Here is an 11,455-nt window from a genome sequence, read left to right as displayed (position 1 = left end):
TCCATTAGGGAAGGGAAAGTCCATTAGGGAGGGCGGTGTGATCAGCATGGAAGCTACTCTATGCCCCGCCCGCCCGAGGTCCCAACAGCGGTGGAAGGAGGGTTCCAGGGATCTGTGCCAAAGGAGCCCAGGTTTGGGTGTCAGACCCACGACATACCAAGGTTTGAATCCCAGCTGTGTGACCTTGGGCAAGTTCCTCAACCTCTCTGAGCCCGATTCCTCCTCTGTCAAATGGGTCACTATCCGAGGAGCTGTAAAGATGAATTAACTCGCTCTAGAACATAGCATTGCCCCTCTTTGTCCCTCCCACACACTCACACACACACAGTGTGGGGGGCCCCTACCCAGCTTCCTACTGCCCTTTGCCCAAGTATGCATGGTCTAGGGGTACATTGTCCAAGCCTGGGTTCAGGGGTCTCTTCTAACCCCGGGACTCCTTTGTGCCAACATCTGGGGCAGGTGGGCCCATTCATGGAGTCCAGGTGTGGCCTCTGGGGGAGCCTCAAAGGGCAGGTAGCCAGGTAGGTACGTGGGAGCCCAAGATGAGCAGTCAGTAGTAGAAGAAGCACCCTCTCCCCCCACACGTGACGTTCATGGGTCTTAGGCACTTTTATTTTCAAGGGCTCCTTCCTCCGTTAACATTTTTTTTTAATTATATTTTGTAACTGGGTTGACATAAGGATGAATATGTTGTTACATATTGAAACACTTTCTTTGGCTCCCACATTCTTTTCTTCTGATTTTAAAAGAAATGAAGACATTTTCGTGGGCCCTAGGCAGTGTGCCTAATGGATTGGTCAGCCCACCCTGTCTGGCCTACCTGGCTGCTCCAAAATGTCTGGGAAAGAAGGACACAGAACTCTAGCAGGAAACCCCTCTGGGCAGCACTGCACTCTGGCTCCCTCTCTTCAAAACTCCCCAGGCTCTGGAATTCCTACAACTCAATAGCCAAAAAACAAATAACCTGATTAAAACATGGGCAAAAGAACTGAAAAGATACTTCTCCAAAAAAGACACACAAGTGGCTCACAAGCGCGTGAAAGGCTACTCAACATCGCTTATCATCAGGGAAATGCAAATCAAAACCACAGTGAGGGATCACCTCACACCGGTCAGAATGGCTATTATAAAAATGACAAAAGAAACCTGTTAATGAGGCTGTGGAGAAAAGGGAACGCTGGTGCACTGTTGGTGGGAATGTGAATTGGTGCAGTACTATGGAAGACAGTATGGAAGTTTCTCAAGAAATCAAAAATAGAACTATCATCTGATCCAGCAATCTCACTTGTGGGTATCTGTCCAAAGGAATTGAAATCAGGATCTCAAAGAGGTAGCCGCACTCCCATATTCCTGTAGCACCGTTCACAATAGCCAAGACATGGAAACAACTTAAATGTCCATCAATGGACAAACAGAAAAAGAAAACGTGCTATATGCATACAATGGAATATTATTCAGCCTTAAAAAAGAAGGAAACCCTGTCATGTGCAACAGCATGGATGAAACTGGAAGTGAAAGAAGCCAGACACAGAAAGACAAATACCGCATGATCTCGTTTACATTGGGGAATCCAAAATAGTCAAACTCACAGAAGCAGAGAGTAGAATGGTGGTTGCCAGGGGCGGAGGGCATGGGAAACGGGGAGGTAATAGGCAAAGGGTACAAAGTTTCAGGTATACAAGATGAATAAGACCCAGAAAGCTCAGTTACAGCACAATGCTTATGATGAACAATATTGTATTATGTACTTGAAAATTTACTAACAAGGGTGATCTTATATTATCACACACACAAAATAGTAACAATAAGTAAAGAAGACTTGAGGAAACTTTTGCAGGTGATGGATATGTTTGTGGCATAGGTTGTGGTGATGGTTTCATGGGTGTGTACTTACCTCCAAACTCATCGAGTTGTATACATTAAATATGCACAGCTTTTTGTATGTCAATCATAGCTCAATAAAATGATTTAAAAACCAACCAACCAACTAAACAAAACAACTCCCCAGGCTGGTCGCAGCCACCTGGATGGCATGGCCACCCTCCTGCTACCCCTTCCTGTGTCCTCTCTCCTTTCCCCTCAAATAGCTCCCAATTTAAAGTTCAAGTTGTGAGTCTCACCAGCCACATGTCAAGTGCTCAGTAGCCAGCAACCTCGGGGCAGAAACATCTCCACCATCACAGGAAGCGCTCCTGGACAGTGAGCGCTGCTGGAAGTCTTCTCTTGGGGAGAGTTATCTGTTTATCAGGCCCATGACTTCCCCCATCAGAGCCATCAGCAGACCAGGCACCAGCAAGACCCGGGGACTAAAAGAGCAAGAAAAATGGTTTTTAAAAGGTTTTGGTTTTTATTTCCTAAAAAGTATCAATCATCGTGCGGAAAAAAACCAGAACTTTGTTGGACGTTCTCACACCTATATGCAGGTTATGGATGTTTCTCTATATAAAATTATAAACTACCAGGTACAACATGGAGAAAGCTTAAGCTTCGGGCCCCTCAGTTTCACGGCCCCTTTTTAAGGACAGAGATGGATAGCCCCAACAATATGTTCACACCGTCGCATGCTTTGGTCAAATTTCCATAGGTTAAGGCAGTGTGTGGGGGCTGTCAGTTAAGATCACTCTCTCTCTTTGCCTGGAATCCTTCTTCATCTCACGTCAGATGGCGCTGGAGTGGATCTGAGTGAGGGGAAGTTGATATGGGACGCATGTAGTTGGATTGTGGAAGAGATTTATGTGGTCTCCCACCTAGAATTCTTTGTCAGCTGTCCTGCTGTAGAAGTGTCCTGCCACCCTCCTGCTGGAGGGCACAAAGCGTGTGACACAAAGCAGCAGGGTAAGGGGTACCTGGGTGGGGAGGGGAGAGGAAACAAGGTGTGAAGCACAGGGAGCCAGAAGCTGGTGGGAGAAAATTATTCCGCCCATCAGACAGGTAACATTGTTCAGTGGAGGATTTGGTTCTCGTTAATCCCGGTCAAAATGGAAGTTCATTCAGGAACATTCTCACTAAAGCTGTGCTTGTAATTATTATTATTATTTTAAAAGATTTCCCAATTCTTTTTTTTTTTTTTAAAGATTTTATTGGGGAAAGGGAACAGGACTTTATTGGGGAACAGTGTGTACTTCCAAGATTTTTTCCAAGTCAAGTTGCTGTCCTTTCAGTCTTAGTTGTGGAGGGCGCAGCTCAGCTCCAGGTCCAGTTGCCGTTGCTAGTTGTGGGGGGCGCAGCCCACCATCCCTTGGGGGACTCAGGAGTCAAACCGGCAACCTTGTGGTTGAGAGGACGCGCTCCAACCTACTGAGCCATCCAGGAGCTCAGCGGCAGCTCAGCTCAAGGTGCCGAGTTCAATCTTAGTTGCAGGGGGCGCTGCCCACCATCCCTTGTGGGAGTCGAGGAATCGAACTGGCAACCTTGTGGTTGAGAGCCCACTGGTCCATGTGGGAATAGAACTGGCAGCCTTTGGAGTTAGAAGCACGGGGCTCCAACCGCCTGAGCCAACCGGGCCGGCCCTGCATGTAATTATTAAACCACTGAATTTCTTTTTTCCTCTCTTGATGAGCGCTGGGCAACACAGAATTTATCAGGATTCCCATAGGGCACAAATAGGTAACAGGAAAACAAACCAGGAACGTGTGTGTGCGTGGAACTTTAGGTTTTATGTATCAGATCACGTCTTAGCCTACTGGACACATCTTGTCTTGACAAAGTAAGGTAGTTCCAGAAGAATTAGAGTGCCAAATTGCCAAAATTCAGTGCAATAACCTGAAGGAAACACAGACAACAGAGCAAAAGACACAAGACAAAGAAAGCCCTCAGAGACAAAGCGTAACATAAAATAAGCTGCCAGAATGAGAAGTAAACCTATCCATCACGTTGCATCAATAAATGCAAACAGGGCAAGCCTTGTTTGGAAAGAAAATCTATGACATGTCTGGGTAGCAGACATCCCTTCGTGCCTCATCAGAGCCTTTCATCCTCCAGCCTCTGACATATGCTGTCCTGGCCTCTCCATTGTAGTGACCATCTCTGGTTGGGCTCCAGCTGACTTCCTGCAGAAACAGTCCTCCCCACCTGGTCTCATGGCCACACCGCACCACTTGGCCCCTAAGACAGTTGGTCCCAAGGGTGCTCCTTACGTCAACACTCTCAGGAAAGGATTTGAAATTGTATTGCCTATTGTTCTGACGGCAATAGGCACCTGATTGCTAGTGGTACGTGGGGGGGAGATAACCCTTGGTATGAAGTGGCATCAAAATTACTGAGGTTTCATCTGTGGTTCTGGAGGTAGGGTGCAGGTGGAAGGTGAAACTGAGCTGGGGAGTGGGGTACCTGTAGCATTTGATGGTACGGAGGCAGTGATAATTATAAGAAACATAGAGTAGGCTAACTTTTACTAATAACATCGACAACCGAGCAGAAAGGAAAACGATCGGCTCAGCGTAGCTAACAGCCAACTTAAGTATATGTAAAAATCATGGGGAGCTTGACAGCAGTTTTTAAGGAGACTCTAGTCTCCTGCAGCTACAGGGCAAACTGTGAAAAGTCAGGCTCAGCAGCTGATTGTAAGGGAGACAGCACTGCCAAAGGAGGTTGACTGTGCAGTCCTGAAAGATCACTGTCAAATTCAGGAACCCCACTAAGACAAGAGTGGGACCCTGGGATGGGGATATTGGGTGGTGGAAGAGCCTGAACACGTTGAACCCCCAAGTTCCCCCTGAACTCTTAGCCATCAGAAGCAGCCCACTCCCTAATCTGGAGACAGTGCAAAGACCTCACTGAAAGCAGATGCCTTGTAAGATGTCACTTGCTTTTCTTAAGATCTGTCTCCATCATCACGCATCACCTCCAGACCAAGAATCAGAATTGGCTCTCACCACAACCTGAGCTGGAAGGTCCAGTCTGCTCCCAGAGGATCGGCTCACATACCCAAGGAATCACAGACCTGCCCAACGCGTGTCATGGAGACTAATGGAAGCCACGTGGCAGGGGACCGGAGGTGAACGACCAGGGGAGTAGAAAATACGGCTGGACTGGAGAGAATTTATTGACATTGGGGCATTCACCGGCAAAGTGGCATTCAGTATCCCAGCAAGGTACCTGGAGCTAGTCTTAACAGTATGTGTAAATGGCCATGAAACCTGTACATGACAATGAGGTGGAGATGCCAAAACCTTGACACAGGAAGTGGTTATAAGGCTCAGGGAGAGGGGAATGTTAGAGGGATTTTCTACGTAAGACCTGAGAACCCACCATCTGACTAGGCCCAGAGGCAAGGAGGAAAAACGGGGCCACCGGTGCCTTTGATATGTCCTGTGGTGTTGATGGGAGTAGATACTACCATGGAATAAAAGGGGAGAGATAGAGACAGCGATAGAGACAGAGACAGAGATGATGATAGAGCTAGAGATAGAGATGATAGAGAGATAGAGATATAGGTAAAGAGTGGGTGAGTTGAAGGTTGCTGTCATTCACCGCTATGGAAAACTATGGTCCCTTGTCAATACCCAGACCTGTGTCAGTTTTCAGACCCAGAGTCCATTGAAATGGGTGAGGGTGCTGAGTCCCCTTGAGGAAAACCGAGAGTTTGTTTTTTTCTCACATCAATCACTTCTCCAATTCTCTAACACCAACCGGTGTCCTACAATTCAATTCAATGTAGACACTAACTATCGAGTGGGCACCAGACTCCACAGGTTTTAGGGCTCCGTCCCATGAGACTGCCCCCCACTTCAGATGCTGGTCTCAAATATTGCATCCCTAGGTTACCCACTCTTCTGTCTGACTTGTCTACAAAGTTAGGGGTTCCAACAGCCCCTCCCCTCAGGTTTGATAAATTGCTAGAATGAATCACAGAACTCAGGAAAAAGCTACAGTTACTCTTCCAGTTATTACAAAAGATATGAATGAACAGCCAGGTGAAGTGGTACAGAGGGTGAGGTCTGGAAGGGTCCCAAGTCCAGGAGCTTCTGTCCCCTTGGAGCTGGGGTGCGTCATCCTCCCAGCACATTCATCAACCCAGAAGCTCTCCAAACCCCACCCTTTAGGGGTTTTTATGGAGGCTTCATTACACAGGCACGATTAATGAAATCATTGGCCATCGGCGCTTCTCTCAATCTCCAGTCCCTCTCCCCTCCTTGGAGATTGGGAGGTGGGGCTGAACGCTCCAAACTTCTAATCAAGGCTTAGTCTTGCTGGTCACCTGTCCCCAACCTGAAGCTATCTAGAGGCCCCCTAAAACTTGCTCCATTAAAACAAATAATGCTCCCATCGCCCTTATCATTCAGGAAATCCCCAGGTTTTTAGGAGCTTTATACCAGGAACCAGGACAGACTAAACATTTTTCTTATTATACCACAACCACCACCTCAAATGTATGTCTAAAAAGACCTCCAGTCCTTCCCCCAAGGGATCAGTGGCCACTGACTGGATAACTGCGCTGGGGCAAGAGGGATGACACCATCCTAACTGGACGTGGTGAGCAGAAATTGGCGTATGTCGGTATCCTAGCCATATCTACATATGTGACAGAGAGTAAGAGAGAAATCCCACAGAAACATTCTAAGGCCGACCACACTGGTGAAATTGTTAGGGATCTAGCAGTCTTGCATACATTGAGACATTTCTATGAAAGTAAAGGACAAATTGTTGCACCTTGCACCTAAGAAAGAGTGGCATACTCTTACAGGTAGGTACTGTGTATACAATATCAAAGCACTTCACTTATTAAGTAAAAACAGCAACGTGCAATACAGTGTGCCCAGCGGTCACTCATTCAGCAGACGCAGTGGGCCTCCATATCAGTGGGTTGCACATCTGTAGATTCAACCAATGGCAGATTGAAAATATTCGAAGAAAAATGTTCCGTCGTTGCTGATGTTTACTATGTACTTAGGCCTATGGTGGTTGTAGCTGTACTGAACACGTACAGACTTTTTCTTCTTGTCTTTATTCCTCAAACAATACAGTACGACAAATAGTTACATAGCCCTTATATTGTGTTAGGTATTTTAAGTAACCTAGAGATGGTTTAAAGTATACGGGAGGATGTGCGTAGGTTATATGCAAATACTACGGCATTTTATATAAGGGGCTTGGGCATCCTCAGGTGTTGGTATCCACAGGGGTCCTGGAGACCAATCCCCCTCAGACACCAAAGGACGACTGTATTAATAATCGAGGACTTCTTCTATGCCAGGAACTGTCCTAGCTCCTGGAGAAACAGGTAAACAAAACAGCTCCAATCCAAACTGCCAGGAAGCTTACATCCTGGTAGAGGAGAGGGACAATGAACAAATAAGACACCCCAGAAATGCGATCATTTCCAATAGTGGTAGACGGTAGGAAGGAAACCCAACAAACAGGTGTGACAGTGAGAGGTTGGGGGCGGTGGGTCTGCTTTAGAACAGGTGGTCAGGGAAGGCTTGTCTCCAGGTACCATTTGAGCTGAGGCAGCAGGATGCAAGAAAAAAGCCGAGGCAGGAAAGGGCTTAGAGTGCAGAGGGCCACAGAGATGGGAGTCCAGCTGGAGCCAGGTGACCCGTGCAGAGAGCAGTGACACCATCTGAGAGGTAGGCAAGGCTCAGAATTTGTAGTTTTCCTTTAAAAACATGTTCTCCTTGTATAAAAAAGGAGGCTACAGATGTACAAAAATGCATTTCTTCTTGCACACGTGCTTGTTTATGTGCAGAATATTTCTGGAGGGAGAAACAAGAAGCTGATCATGGAGGCTGCCTCAGGGACGGGGGCTCCAGGGCGGGAAGGCGACGTATGTTTCATAGCGTATCTTTTTATGCTGTTTGATATTTTTACCATGTACATGAATTGCTTTTTCAATTAAAAACTAGTTAATTTTTTAAAACCAGTGGAAACATCTTAATATTCAATCTCAGCTGTAATCAGAGAGATGCATATTCAAGCATCACAGAAATAAAATTGTTTAGGAAGGATTTAAAAACTCATAAAGCTCATAGTTGATGAGGACATGAGAAAGCGAACTCATGTGTTGTTTGTATGTTTTATTCGTGGAAATGAGCACATACGTAAGCCATGGAGTCCATAGTTATCAAATATGAATTAATTTTTATTAATTCTCATACTCCCCCCACCATTTGTCATTATATTCAGAACTAAATACATCCTTAAAAGGTTATTTGAAATGCCATCTTTGTTATAGTTCCCTTTTCTTTTAATATGGCTACTCTCCTTGCAAATATTTATTGGCTTTTTATTCTGGTCCACTCATATGTCCGTGTAGTACCACGGTGTTTCGATTTTTGTAGTTCTATGAGATAATTTCAGTAAGCGATAGGGCCAGCTCCCCTTTGTCCCTCTTCTCAACTTGACACGCTAAGGCACAGTTGGAGTAACAGTAACTCCCACTGCCTGTTTGAAGCAAGGTGTGCCTAAGGGATTCCCACCTATTGCCAGACCCACGGTCCAGAATATTAACTGCTACCCAACTATGTGGTCGATTGGCCCAGAGCAAATCTAATGGGAATGGACGAAAGTTATTCTTCCCTGAACTAGACGTCTCCACCCTGGACACAGGTCTGCCAAGGGGCAGCTGTGGTGTCAGAGGTGCTGAGAGGCCCGAGGTGGGATTAGGTGCTATTCTCCATGCTGTCTGCAAGACACTTAGTGTTAGAAAATAAATGTGCTTGTGTTTCATGTTGACGATGTGGTCATGCGAACTCTAAGGGAAAACCCCTGACCCAGCAGAGGTCGGGCAGGTCAGAGGGGTTCCTGTGAGTGTCACGTCAGGGGCCTCCAGCCACACTTCTCTGCTCTGACCGCTCGACACTGTTCTGCTGCCTCCTTCATCTGGTCACACTTTGATTGTATTTAAGTCTTTGTTCGGCTTTGGTGCCTCTGGAGAAGTAAATTATCTCTGAGGATTAGCATGGGGGGGGGGTCCTCCTAGAGCTGCCAGCACAGATGCCAATCTGTATGGAAAATTCTTCACTGACGTGTTCATGAAGAAATGGGTGATGTTAAATGGTGACATTTGGGAACGATCTTGGAGGAACTCTGCTGCTCTAGTTTGGCTTGAAGACCTAGTGTCATAGAGACATCCTGTCCACTTGTCCCCGCACACTGTCACCTATGGACTGGAGACTGGGCAAGAGGGGAGAACGACCATTTCCCACACTCTGTCCCCAGCTGTCATCCACATCCTGTGGCAGCTGGTTTTCATGGATTTGAGGAGAGTAAGGGGCTTCCGAAATCCTTTTGACATTTGCTAGATAAGGTTTTGTTTTTGAATGTTATTTATTATTTTCTCAGAGCTACATAGTCACTGTAGAAAATCTGGAAAATACAGAGGGGCATAAAGAATTAAAATCACCGATACTCCGCCATTCAAAGTAACTGTAGTCAACATTTTCGTGCATTTCCTCCAGTCTATTTTGTACATATAATTGAGATCTTCCAGTACATACACATTTATTTCTTGATTTCCACTAGTTGTGTGATTAAAATAGTACATAAATATCATTTTAATAACTGGGCAAAATTATATTTTATGCACGTGTAATAAGTTGTGATATCATTCTCCTAAGCAGTGCTTTTAAGTGGTTTCCAAGCTTTCCTTTTTATAAATATAGCAGGTCTCAAAATGCAGTGCAACAGTATCTGGGATGTGATGAAAAAATGTAGCTCTTTTATTTTTTTGGTCTTCCAATGTCCTCGTCTCTGGCTAGTGTGTGTGTGGGGGGGAAGTTACCTTTAAAATCTTAGTCCTACCCAATAATCCTTATACGCAAGGCTCAGTCTCTAAGGAAAAAGGTGTCTTCCGCCACTGTCCAGATGGCGACTTGGGAGGAGAGGGGAAGAAGTGTGGCTTCTGGGAGCCCAGGGATAGGGTATGAGGGTGACTCCGGGTGTTCGGCGGTGGGTGTGCTCAGGTCCCTGCTGATTCCAGGGTGATGTCACACCCCAGTGACCCCTCCGGAAATGTCAGGATCCCATGTACCCATGGGGACGCTACAGAGGCTCAGGGGTGGGCACCTCAGGGCCCCTTCTTCTGTGATGGTGCAGCCTCCTCCAGGGGCTCCAAGCAGGAAGAGACGCAAAGCCCCCTCAACCAGGCGTGTCACTGAGTTACTGACTTAACTAAGTGGCTCTCATTTCTGTCTGACTTGCTCTCCTCCTCCTCCTCCTCCTTCACTGTTTCATCTTCCCACTTTCCCTGGGGCCTGAGACAGAGAGGCTTCCCCCCTGCTCTGCCCCACGTCTCTCCAGGGAATGGCAGCAAAGCTCGTGGCCTGCCTTGCAGAGCGGGAAGGATTGCCTTCTCCACTCACAGAGGACCCCACAGGCTGAGTCCTTGGGGCTCAGCTGCTGAAATGCTAAAGGAAGGAGCTTGCAAGTGTGCCTAGGATCCAAAGAAAATAATTTAGATCTTCTTTTAAGAAAGACACCCATTCTGCAAGGCTAATTTCTTCCTGCATAATTTTATTTTGAATGTCAGAAGCTGGATATTAATTCCTTTTTTTTTTCTGTCTTTATTCTCTCTATAATTTTGCACTTTACTGAAATGAATGCCATCAGTTAGAAGACACACTGTTATTTCAGGTCCTCCTAAGAAAGACAAGCAAGCTGCCAATGAAATTATGAACGACACTGTCTTATTATTTAGGATTTTGGTTGATGCTTCTTGAGAAAGCTCTTTCTCGGCTTATTCAGACATACATTTTTACCGTATATCACTCTTGTGCATAGGTAGAAAGGAAAACAGAAGCGAAATAAATTGGAAAGTGATCCTAAAACTTCTTCACAGAAGAGACTGCTGTAGAAAATGATCCTTCTGAATCCCTTTTCAACGCAGAGTTGGGGATGATCGAGTCCTTCTCCACAGTATATTGTTAGTGCATTGTTGACATAGGATCCCTTAGCCCAGAGATGAGGACATCTGCCACTGCCTTTGCAATTTTTTTCCAAATGGCTGACACCCATCCTGCAAGTGGATACACTGCAACTTCCCAGCCGATTGACACAGGTATTAACAGAAGGTTTTCAGACCACGTCTGCAGGTGGGCAGACGAAGACCACCATATCATTTCTGTTGCCTAGCCAACCGCTATTGTCAACCAACACTGATTGTAGGACATACCCCAGTTTCAAATACATGTAAGTCTTGGACATGACGAACTATCGTAAACCTTCACATTTCTGCCCCCCCCCCACCCCTCCTCTTCCATCTCTAGGCAGGTGGATGCTTCAAGCCAAACAGAGAAAAAGTTCTGTTCTTGGAAAGACATGGATCCTTTCTGAGATACTCATCCTATTACATAAACCACAGTGGAAAGGAAATCTTCTAATATAAAGCTTTGACTACAACTCTGCTATTTCTTCAGATAGATTCCTAGGAGGGGGTTTAGGTACAAAAAAATAAGGCTGACCATTCTTTTCATGAATATAAATCATAGTTACTGGATCAAATGTGAGGGAGGCAGAC

General features: G+C 45.9%; 1 long non-coding RNA gene across 2 annotated transcripts in view; it reads right to left on the bottom strand.

The window, feature by feature from the left end:
* Window positions 1-8,659: 8,659 nt before the first annotated feature.
* Window positions 8,660-11,455, bottom strand: part of LOC117018959 (uncharacterized) — a 32,480-nt gene continuing 29,684 nt past the window's right edge. The window contains exon 9 of one of the 2 annotated variants that reach the window (XR_004422380.1): window positions 8,660-9,306. This is a non-coding gene — a long non-coding RNA (uncharacterized LOC117018959). Of the gene's footprint in view, window positions 9,307-9,326; window positions 11,025-11,455 lie in introns of those variants that run through there. The other variant, XR_004422379.1, reaches the window with a different exon arrangement.

This window comes from Rhinolophus ferrumequinum, chromosome 28, assembly GCF_004115265.2.
Source record: "Rhinolophus ferrumequinum isolate MPI-CBG mRhiFer1 chromosome 28, mRhiFer1_v1.p, whole genome shotgun sequence".
NCBI classification, from domain to species: domain Eukaryota; kingdom Metazoa; phylum Chordata; class Mammalia; order Chiroptera; family Rhinolophidae; genus Rhinolophus; species Rhinolophus ferrumequinum.
This window is presented reverse-complemented; position numbering and strand designations above follow the sequence as displayed.